Source organism: Piliocolobus tephrosceles, chromosome 10, assembly GCF_002776525.5.
Source record: "Piliocolobus tephrosceles isolate RC106 chromosome 10, ASM277652v3, whole genome shotgun sequence".
Classification (NCBI taxonomy): Eukaryota; Metazoa; Chordata; class Mammalia; order Primates; family Cercopithecidae; genus Piliocolobus; species Piliocolobus tephrosceles.
Genome location: NC_045443.1, coordinates 90,800,300 through 90,812,283, shown reverse-complemented (window position 1 = coordinate 90,812,283; position 11,984 = coordinate 90,800,300).

Genomic DNA, 11,984 nt, shown 5'->3' with positions numbered 1-11,984 from the left:
CAAAAAAAAAAAAAAAAAAAAAAAAAAAAAGAAATTATATTCAAAGCTTCAAAATTTTTAGGGAATAAGCACAAAAAAGCTACTCTTTTTCACGTGATAGTAATGCTTGCAACCATATCGTACAAATGTAGATTATTGTAGGGTCAAGATGTTCCAAAAAATAGTAATATTAACATTCAATTTTACAGTTCAGAGAATAAGAGCAGTTTATTTCAAAGATTGGATAAATTAGTGTGACTGGGTCTCCTGGAACATCAGATGAATGTTCATTTCAACACAAATATGATGGGAAACACTATGAAGGACATAACAGATATAAAAGACAATTATGAACCTCAAGACACTTGCTATCTTTTGGGGAAACAGGAAATAATATAAGGGAGTACAGCAGTATCAGGTATAGTCTTGAACTGAGTATTGTCAAGTGTCAACTTGCAAACACGTTCATAGGCTAGTTGAGGGTTCTTGGAAACGGCTCTTCAACAATAACATATGTGTGCACACACATATCCCAAGTGAAAGTAGCGTTTGTTTTTTTTTTTTTTTTTTTTTTTTGAGACGGGGTCTCGCTCTATCACCAGGCTGGAGTGCAATGGCGCAATCTTGGCTCACTGCAACCTCCACCTCCTGGGTTCAAGCAATTCTCCTGCCTCAGCCTCCCGAGTAGCTGGGACTACAGGTTTGCGCCACCACACCCAGCTAATTTTTGTGTTTTCAGTAGAGACGAAGTTTCACCATATTGGCCAGGATGGTCTCAATCTCTTGACCTCGTGATCCACCCACCTCGGCCTCCCAGAGTGTTGGGATTACAGGTGTGAGCCACAGCGCCTAGCCAAAAGTAGCTTTTAATATGACTTTTCCTTTCTATCTTAAAAAGAAAATCAGTGCCGGGCGCGGTGGCTCAAGCCTGTAATCCCAGCACTTTGGGAGGCCGAGACGGGCGGATCACGAGGTCAGGAGATCGAGACCATCCTGGCTAACACGGTGAAACCCCGTCTCTACTAAAAATACAAAAAATTAGCCGGGCGAGGTGGCTGGCGCCTGTGGTCCCAGCTACTCGGGAGGCTGAGGCAGGAGAATGGCGTGAACCCGGGAGGCGGAGGTTGCAGTGAGCTGAGATCCGGCCACTGCACTCCAGCCTGGGAGACAGAGCAAGACTCCGTCTCAAAAAAAAAAAAAAAAAAAAAAAAAAAAAAGAAAATCAGTAATACTTTCAAGTATGATACGGAGTGGACATGTCCTCTTTCTGTTGTATGTACTCCAAGAGTCTTATATTATAGGTTTATAGAAAGTCATCTTATTTACAAAGGGAGACCTACATACACAGATGCATTTTATATAAGGCTCAGTTTGAAAAAATTATAAAATTTTTAAAAATATTTATTTATTTATTTATATTTTTTGAGATAGGGTCTCACTCTGTTGCCCAGGCTGGAATACAGTAGTGTGATCACAGCTCACTGCAGTCTCAACCTCATGGGCTGTGTCTATCCTCCTACCTCAGCCTCCCAAGTATCTGGGATTACAGGCCCACACCATCACGCCTGGCTGATTTTTGTATTTTTCTGTAGTAACAGGGTTTTGTCATATTGCCCAGGCTGGTCTCAAACTCCTGGGCTCAAGCAGTCCTCCTGTCTTAGCCTCCCAAGGTGCTGGGATTACAGGTATGAGCCACCACACCCAGCCCTCCGTATTTTTAGTCATTTTTTTAAAAGCATTGTTCTGGCTGGGCGTGGTGGCTCACGCCCATAATCCCACCACTTTGGGAGGCCGAGGAGGGCAGATCATGAGGTCAGGAGATAGAGACCATCCTGGCTAACACGGTGAAACACTGTCTCTACTAAAAATACAAAAATTTGCCAGGCGTTGTGGTGGGTGCCTGTAATCTCAGCTACTCAGGAGGCTGAGGTAGGAGAATGGTGTGAACTCAGGAGGCAGAGGTTGCAGTGAGCTGAGATAGCGCCACTGCACTCCAGCCTCGGCGACAGAGCAAGACTCCGTATCAAAAAAAAAAAAAAAAAAAAAAAGCATTGTTCTGAGTTTGGCAATATTAAGATAAATATTCACTTACTTAATTTAAACTACTCACAGTGTCAGTATTTCCACATTTAAGAGACACTGGCTGGGCACAGTGGCTCACGCCTGTAATCCTAGCACTTTGGGAGGCCAAGGTGGGTGGATCACCTGAGGTCAGGAGTTCAAGACCACCCTGGCCAACATGGTGAAACCCCGTCTCTACTAAAAATACAAAAATTAGCCAGGCATGGTGGTGCATGCCTATAGTCCCAGCTACTTGGGGCACTGAGGCAGGAGAATTTCTTGATCTCAGGAGGTGGAGGCTGCAGTGAGCCAACATCATGCCACTGGGCGATAGAGCAAGATTCTGTCTCAAAAAAAAAAAAAAAAGGCCAAGCATGGTGGGTCACACCTCTAATCCCAGCACTTTGGGAGACTGAGGTGGGTGGATCACCTGAGGTCAGGATTTTGAGACCAGCCTGACCAACATGGCAAAACCCCATCTCTACTAAAAACAATACAAAGATTACCTGGGTGTGGTGGCACGTGCCTGTAGTCCCAGCTACTTGGGAGGCTGAGGCAGAAGAATCACTTCAACCCTGGAGGCGGAGTTTGCAGTGAGCCGAGATGGCGCCATTGCACTCCAGCCTGGGTGACAGAGTGAAACTCCATCTCAAAAAATAAAAATAAATAAAAAATAAAAATAAAAAGTAAAAAAGAGATGCTAGCTTTTCCTAATTTTGTTTGTCATTTAAATCTAAACAGATTTTCAAATATGTTACTTTATGTAAAGATTAATCTTAATTCCTGTTATATATACTTGGAAAATGAATGCTAAAGTCATCTTTTATTCCTACTTCTATGTAGGTTTTTTTTTTTTTTTTTTTTTTTTTAAGAAAAGAAGTTTTTCTCCCACCCCCCCGGGAGTGCAGTTGCTTGATCTCTGCTCACTGCAGCCTCAACCTCCCAGGCTCAAGCAATCCTCCCGCCTCAGCACCCTCCACCCCTACCCCCAAAAAGCCCTGCTAATTTTTGTGTTTTTTTGTAGAGACAGGATTTTGCCATGTTGCTCAGGCTGGTCTCAAACTCCAGAGATCAGGCAATCCACCTACCTTGGCCTTCCAAAGTGCTGGCATTACAGGTGTGAGCCATCTGGCCTGGCCTATGTAGGTTAATTAGATAAGAAATTTTTAAAACCACTGGGCCTGGTGGTGGCGTGTACCTGTAATCCCGGCTACTTAGGAGGCTGAGGCACAAGAATTGCTTGAACCCAGGAGGCAGAGGTCACAGTGAGCTGAGATCGCGTCATGGCACTCCAACCTGGGTGACAGAGTAAGACTCTGTCTCAGATAAAATAAAATTAAATAGATTAAAAAATTTTAAAATCCAAATCTGGAAAAAAAACTTGGAGATACTTTAAGGTAGACTACTTTGATATGTGCTTAAAGAAAATACTCAGGGTTTTGGCCGGGCGCGGTGGCTCAAGCCTGTAATCCCAGCACTTTGGGAGGCCGAGGCGGGAGGATCACAAGGTCAGGAGATCGAGACCATCCTTGCTAACATGGTGAAACCCCGTCTCTACTAAAAAAATACAAAAAACTAGCCGGGCGAGGTGGCGGGCGCCTGTAGTCCCAGCTACTCAGGAGGCTGAGGCAGGAGAATGGCGTAAACCCGGGAGGCGGAGCTTGCAGTGAGCTGAGATCCGGGCCACTGCACTCCAGCTTGGGCGACAGAGGGAGACTCTGTCTCAAAAAAAAAAAAAAAGAAAAAAAAGAAAATACTCAGGGTTTATGGCAGGTTTGAAAAGCTGAAGTATAAAACTTCCCTGAGATATCCAATTGCAGAGACACAACCCATGTCTCTATGGACTCGCTGCCAATGCCATCTGTCAAAGCCACTGTGACAGTTTAATCTGGTAGGTGAACACACCCTGGGCCAAAAGATGAGACACCCGGGTTCTGGTGGCAATGCCTTCACTCTCTTCATCTGTTTTCTTCTCTTTGAAGAAAATGGAAGTAGTAACATCTGGCCTACCCATCTCTCAGGGTGTTGTGAAGACAAACTGTGATAAATAATTGGAAACACATTGGGCAAAACATGTAGAATGAATCAAAATTTTAAGATAACTTTCTAAGAAAAGAATGGATTTAAATGAAAATCAAATGTAATATAACAGTGCAGCATTCTATCTTCCCCAGATTGCTACAAAAGTTCAGGGACATGGGGCTTTAAGAAGACTGCAAATTCTACATCACTTTAAAAGAATTCTCACAGCAGCGATTCCAGCCGTGTGAATTCTGTGAAATAACATCTGGCTGCCCACTCTATTGCTGACAAAGTCTAAATAGCATAGAAAAAGAGGAATGATTTGGTGAAAAGACACTTAGAGTAGGCAGGAGATTACTGTTAGCAAATGGTTGTTTAAATTCTTTGTTTAAGAAAGTGTTCTGCCTAGAGTTGAAGGATTTGTGGCAAGCTTACCAGAGTCCAGTCACCATCAAAGGCAATGATGGCAGGGGAACTCTGCCAGGCACCACATTAAGAGCCTGAGTTCTTAACCTCATGACATTTGCCATGTTTTTTCTCTTATCCCCAACTTCTTGTCTTTATACCACCTCTTGTATATTTATTCTCCTATTCAAGACTCCTTTCTTTCCTAAAGCCTTCCTAGAACAAGTCCAACCTTCACATCAGCATATGCTTAAGAAATATATTATTCTTGGGAAAATTTCAGGGTATTTCCTGCTTTTGTCCATAATTCAGCGATATTGTACCTGTTTTTCTTGGCTAAAGGAAACCAATGACTAAAATACTTTTGAACTACTGCTGCCTATACCTTCTTTAAAGAGGTCTTATTTTCTCATTGCTGGTAGTGAGAACTTTTAAAAGGTCAAAATCCATATTATTATCCCAAAATATGTTCAGTTAAAAACTAAATGCCTAGTAGTAGAAAAATGGTCATATAAATTACAATATATACATTTCAAGGAGTTCTATGTAGCTATAAATAACAATGCTTACATAGTTTCTAAAAGCAAAGCAAGAGCTTGTTACAAAGTTAGATTTCTAAGTATTAAAGATTGTATCACCTGGAGCAACATGGCCAAACCCAAAACCCATCTCTAAAAAACCACACAAAAATTATCTCGCCATGGTGGCATATGCCTGTAGTCCCAGCTACTCTGGAGGCTGAGGTGGGAGGATCCCTTGAACCCGGGAGGCAATGAGCCTGATGGTGCCCCTGCACTCCAGCCTGAGTGACAGAGTGAGTGAGACTATGTCTCAAAAAAAAAAAAAAGTTGTGAATACAATACAGTCCCAACTATATGAATATCTTAATAGCAGAATTGACAAAATAATTAATAATTTTTATTTTGGGGTTGACTATAAATTTTTTTCCTTATGCTTTCCTGTATTTCTCAAAATTTCATCATGTGCATGTTCATTTGTACTAGAATATAGTCTGTGTGTGTGTGTGTGTGTGTGTGTGTTTTCAGCCAGATATTAAGTAAATTGCTTTCAGATTGGTTAATAAGAATACAGTCAGTCAGTCGTGGTGGCTCGCGCCGGTAATCCCAGCACTTTGGGAGGCCAAGGCAGGCAGATTATTTGAACTCAGGGGTTCGAAACCAGCCTGGGTAACATGGCAAAACCCCATCTCTCCAAAAAAAAAAAAAAAAAAAATTAGCTGGGTGTTGTGGTGTGCACCTAAAGTCCCAACTGCGTGGGAGGCTGAGGCTGGAGGACTGCTTGAGCCTAGGAGGTCAAGGCTACAGTGTGCCATGATCATGCCACTGCACTCTAACCCAGGCGAATGAGCAAGAGCCTGTCTAAAAAATAAAATAAAATAAAGACATGTACAATCTCAATAATAATGATAAAAATATATGTAATATTCTTTGAGGAAGTGGTGTAGAATCAATGAGTTCACTCCAGACTACTCAAGTTTAAGTTAAACCAGAGCTCAGTCTATTAGTCTACAAAGTAGGAAGTGGCGAGGTGACTCTAGCTTTGTGGTTAACTTCATTTAACCTCAGCCACTATAAGCATAGGCCCCATGAAAGCCCCCCATGATTGGCCCACCTCTTCATCCTTCACTATCTCTTCCCTTTCCAACTTCGTATTTTACTTCTACAGTTCCTTGATGGCCTAAATCAATGGACAGAAAGGGAAGGAAAAAAAATGAGGCAGGTCAAACTTAAAGGTATAGGAAAGATTCTCTTTTCCTTACTTCTATCTCTGCAGGCAGGAGAGGTCTTTTGGACAAGTTCTGAGAAATAGAACTATTTCATGTGGCTGGGAACTCAACTACTTTAGCCAATGGAGCTTGTGACCCAGTTGTGGGAGTGGAGTTGAGTTCCCTTTTATTTCTTAAAGTGGTTTTTAAAAAGGCACTGGAGCATGTAAGCATTTCTTTCTTTCTTTCTTTCTTTTTTTTTTTTTTTGAACAACTCAAATTTTATGATAATGATTAATATCACCTCTAATATTTTGGGAACCTGATCAAGGCCTGAAGCAGTTTTTCTGGCCTAGGATTGTTGTACTATCATATTCAATACAGGTTTATTGGCAAAGGCTAGCTAGGGACACAGGGCATATTTGGAGGCCCTCATAAAATCTCTATTAGCTCCCAAAGGACACCCCAAATTTTTGAGAAAACAAAAATGACATTTTGTGATGTAAACAATAATTTCTCAATCTTATTTAAAATGTTGGGGAGGAAAACTGTCTCTAGCCTTCGCCGTTTATTTTGTAACATACAATTTGTGCCATTATAAGACAAGCCCCCTAAGTACTACTTGCAGAGAAGGAAAATAAATATTTGCAAACTGGGGAAGAACAACAATAACAGATGCATGTCCAGGGTATAACTCTCCCCAGGGCTCCGCAAAGGCTGGCAGACGAGGTCTTGACATAAGTTTCTAGGCAAGGTGGGGAAAGAAGGAGATGGACCCAAGCAGAAAAGATCCTGTTTAAAGGCATCACTGTGTGAAAGGGAACCTTCAGGAAAATGCAGGCTGCTTAATTGAAAATAGGTGAAGACAAGGCTAGAGAAGCAGGCTTCAGCTACTTCACAGGCTAAGGCATTTGACTCTATTGTAGACCAAGAGTATCAAAGTGACCTCAGAAAGTTTTCCCAGGCCAGCGCAGCTGTTTTTAAATAATTTTTTATTTGAATAACTTTAGGTAGGACAGATATTCTCCAGGTCCATACAGCCTCCTTCTTGGCCATATTAAACCCCATGGCTTCACACATTTGAGTGCCTGGTAGTGAAGGCATTTGAGATCTTCTCAAGAATTTGCTGGGTAGATAATGGAGAACCGTGGAAAGACTGGCATAGGCCAGAGGCATGATTAGATTTGCAATGTAGAGAGATCATTCAGGCAGTGAGGTGGAAATTAGATTTTGTGACAGTTGGCAGCACAACAAGAAGGAAGGGCTAGTCAGAAAGATATTAGGATGATAGTGTTCTAACTAGGACCTGGAACTGATCATATGTGGAAGATGAAGAAGGAGGAGGTCTAAAGGACTTCTAAGTTCTCACTCTCGTAAAGGGGTCACTGGTTATTATACACCCAGTGGCCAGTGTTATGCACTGGTTGTTATATGTCTTTGCAAAAGACATAGCAGGTTGGAGGCAAGGAAGGGATGTTGAGTTCTGTTCAGGGATGTTAGACCAGATAATTCTGATGGCCCTGTTGGATATTTTTGTCTAGCTATCCGGTAGGCTAGAAATACAGATCCATGGACATTTGTCTTCCTCTCTGCACCAGATCCAGACCAGGCTGTTGGAGGTGAGTTTCTTTTGGCACTGTTTGCCCATTAGTTTCTTTGGCTGTATCCCAAGGAAAAGCTGGATTTCAGTTCTCACTTATTCCCACCTACTTCAGTTCTCAATTTATATCCATCCTGCAGGAGTTTATTACTACTACTACTATTATTATTATTATTATTATTTTGAGATGGAGTCTCCTCTCTTGTCACCCAGGCTGGAGTACAGTGGCACGATGTTGGCTCACTGTAACCTCCGCCTCCTGGGTTCAAACTATTCTTCCGCCTCAGCCTCCCGAGTAGCTGGGAATACAGGCCCACGCCACCATGACTGGCTAATTTTTGTATTTTTAGTAGAGATGGGGTTTTGCCATGTTGCCCAGGCTGGTCTCAAACTCCTGACCTCAAGTGATCTGCCCACCTTGGCCCCCGAAAGTGCTGGGATTACAGATGTGAGCCACCATGCTGGGCTGCATCCTGCAGGAGTTTAGAGAAGTGTAATGATGTTTCATCTGCTTGTTATTGTTCCTCCTCTCTCCCATCCTTCAACCAACTGCCCATAGTTGTTTGCACTATTATTGTTAGGAGGTAATTGTGCCTGCATGGTTAACCACCCAGCAGCCTGTGCTGAGATCTGTGGGCTGCATGTGAACATGAGCTGCCATCAGCATGAGGTGGCAGACACCCAGTCTTGGCTGTGAGCACACCTGGCACAGAAGGCTTCTCTGTCACATGAAGACCAGCTGACTTATCTGTAATAAGCCTGCTGGAGGTGGTGGAGCTCAGACCAGGCTGCTTGTGGGTTTGGAACTAATAGCAAAACCATTCTTGAAGTTTGGCAGACACATGCAAAGAAACAGCTACTTCTCAGCCCATAAAGCATTTGCATTGCCTTCAGGAATTTGAAACTTTTTACTCTGGACCTGAGAGGGGTTTGGCCACCAGAAATAAAATCTACTTCAAGCATGCCTCTAAATGATAAAATTCTTTTTTTTTTTTTTTTTTTTTTTTTTGCGACAAAGTCTTGCTCTGTCCCTCAGGCTGGAGTGCAGTGGCCTGATCTCTGCTCACTGCAAGCTCCGCCTCCCGGGTTCACGCCATTCTCCTGCTTCAGCCTCCCGAGTAGCTGGGACTACAGGCGCCCGCCACCACGCCCAGCTAATTTTAACAAGGCTCACCTTGTTAGCCAGGATGGAGTCCATCTCCTGCCCTCGTGATCCGCCCACCTCAGCCTCCCAAAGTGCTGGGATTACAGGAGTGAGCCACCGCGCCTGGCCTAAATGATAAAATTCTTGATTTAACTTGGCATTTTGAGCTGTTTGAAAGAGTAAAACAAATGACTAGGAAGTGCATATGGTGAAAGACCTCCACAAGGGGTGGGACGCCATTAGTGTCCTTCCAAGGAATTTCAACCAAGTCTGTGATGCACTGGGTAATCTGCACACTACCCTTTAATGCGGTGTTAGGAAATATTCAGATTAAGAGCAAGAAAGGCTCACTGAAACACATTTGGATACATTTGCATTTTGTGTTTAATTGTTATGATTAAATTATTACAATGTTTATGGAGACAAGTGAGGAAAAAAAGAGTTTAAAATGCCCATAATCCCACTACTCCTAAATCCTCTCTGCTATAGTTTCAATGTGTTCCCCAAAGTCCGTGAGTTAGAAACTTGATAGTGATGGGGCCTAATGGGAGGAGTTTGGTCATGGGGGTGGATCCATCACAAATAGATTAATGCTGTTATTACATTATTGCAGGAGTGGGTTCCTTCTAAACGGAAGAATTTGGCCTCCTCTTGCTCTCTTGCTCACTCTCCCTCTCCCTCCCCACGCCCCTTCTCTCTCTATCACTTTTCTGCTATGTGATGCCTTTTGCTGTGTTGTGATGCAGCAAGAAGGTCCTTGCCAGATACTGGCAGAACTGTGAGCCAATACATTTCTGTTTATTGTAAATTACCCAGTCTGTGATATTCTGTTATAGTAGCACAGAATGGACTAAGACAGTCTCCAAATCCTTTTCTGCCTGTACAAATAGAAACCGTTGTTTTTATTATAAACTGAAGATCGTGTTGCACATTTGAGGATTTTGTTTCTTATTAAAATTGAGGTATAACTCACATGAAATGAAATGTATAGATGCTAAGTGACCATTTTGATGAATTCTGACAAATGTCCACCTACTCTGTACTTCCCACCCCCCACAAGCCATATGGCAAGAATATCATCTTAGAGCATTTCCATCACTCCAGAAAGTTCCCTTCTTTCCAAATCATCCTCTGCTCTACCCACTTTCCCTCCACCATTGTTTGGATTTCTGTCACTGAAGACTGGCTTTGCCTGATCTTGACCTTCATATAAATAGAAACATACAGTTATATAGGGTTTTGTAATCTGTTTTTTAAACCTAGTAACATATGTGAACAATTTCCATTTCAATAATATTTATCCACAGCGTCACTTTCATTGGAAAAATAATACTGCTTTTGATGCATGCACTGTACCACATTTGTTTATTTAACCAGTTCCTATTGATGGAAATTCTGATTTCCTTTGTTCTTTCCCTCCCTCTCCAACCTTCCTTCTTTCCATCTTATTACAAACAACCCTGTTATTAATATCATTTTAGGTAAGCCTTTGCACATAAAGCTTAATTGTTTTTTGTAGTTTACATTCCTAGAAGTGAAATTGCTGTGTCCAAAAAATGTACTTTTTTTTTTTCTTTGAGCTGGAATCTCACTCTGTCACCCAGAGTGAGGTGGACTGCAGTGGCGTGATCTCGGCTCCTTGCAACCTCCATCACCTGGGTTCAAGCGATTCTCCTGCTACGGCCTCTGGAGTAGCTGGGATTACAGGCATGTGTCACCACACCTGGCTAAGGTTAATTTTTGTGTTTTTAGTAGAGACAGGGTTTCACCATGTTGGCCAGGCTGGTCTCGAACTTCTGACCTCAGGTGATCCTTCCACCTTGGCCTCCCAAAGTGCTGGGATTACAGGTGTGAGCCACCGTGCCTGGCCAACAATGCACTTTATAAAGGGATTTTGCTAAATGATCCCTAGAAACACTGCCTTAGTTTATTTCTTAATATTATCAAAACACCATATAAGCTTGTTTTCTCACACCATGACCAACATTGAGAATTGGGGTGGGGTGGGGGGAGTCTTTGATCTCAGTCAATTTCATTGTTTTTAACATGGTATCTCATTTTATCTGTATTCCTCAGGTTATTAATGAAGTTGAACATTTTTTCTTCTGAGGAAAATTTTATTTTCTCATTTGACAGTGGAAATAAATGGTCTTTTATTTTTTAAAAAAAATACTTACCAAATGATCAATAAACTGTTCATGGAAAAAAACGTATCCTATTAAAGATAGGAGGATAAAAAATAGCAATGTAAAAAACCACAAGCTGAACTTTCTGCCTCTGTTATTTTTAGCCAATGGCCTTATTGTATAATTTTGATTTTTGAATAGTGTTTGTTTTTTAGGCAATGCTTTTATTTTAAATTACTCCTGGAAAGGTTTTGCTTCTGCTTTAGGGGAAAAATAAATTCAGTTTTGGATGACTAGGTTTTTAAATAAAAATGCATCTACTGAGGATATCTTTAAAATAACATACCTTTGGTATTTTAAGAGAGATTAAAGGAGAGCTGAATAGCCAGTGTCCAGGCAGCTACTTGCTTGTGGCCTTGTAGTCCAGCAACAAAGTTACTAAGTAAGGTTTGAAAACATTCCAGTGTTTTGTGTCAAACCCTTGACTAGGCTGATACCATCTTCTTAGTACATGGTCATTTAATTTCAAACTGCAGTTATCATCAACAACAACATGTATATATACAATGAGGTCTATGCTGTGTAACTTTTTTTTTTTTTTTTTTTTTTTTTAAGACAGGGTCTCAGGCCGGGCGCCGTGGCTCAAGCCTGTAATCCCAGCACTTAGGGAGGCCGAGACGGGCGGATCACGAGGTCAGGAGATCGAGACCATCCTGGCTAACACGGTGAAACCCCGTCTCTACTAAAAATACAAAAAACTAGCCGGGCGAGGTGGCGGGCGCCTGTAGTCCCAGCTCCTCAGGAGGCTGAGGCAGGAGAATGGCGTAAACCCGGGAGGCGGAGCTTGCAGTGAGCTGAGATCCGGCCACTGCACTCCAGCCTGGGCGGCAGAGCGAGACTCCGTCTCAAAAAAAAAAAAAA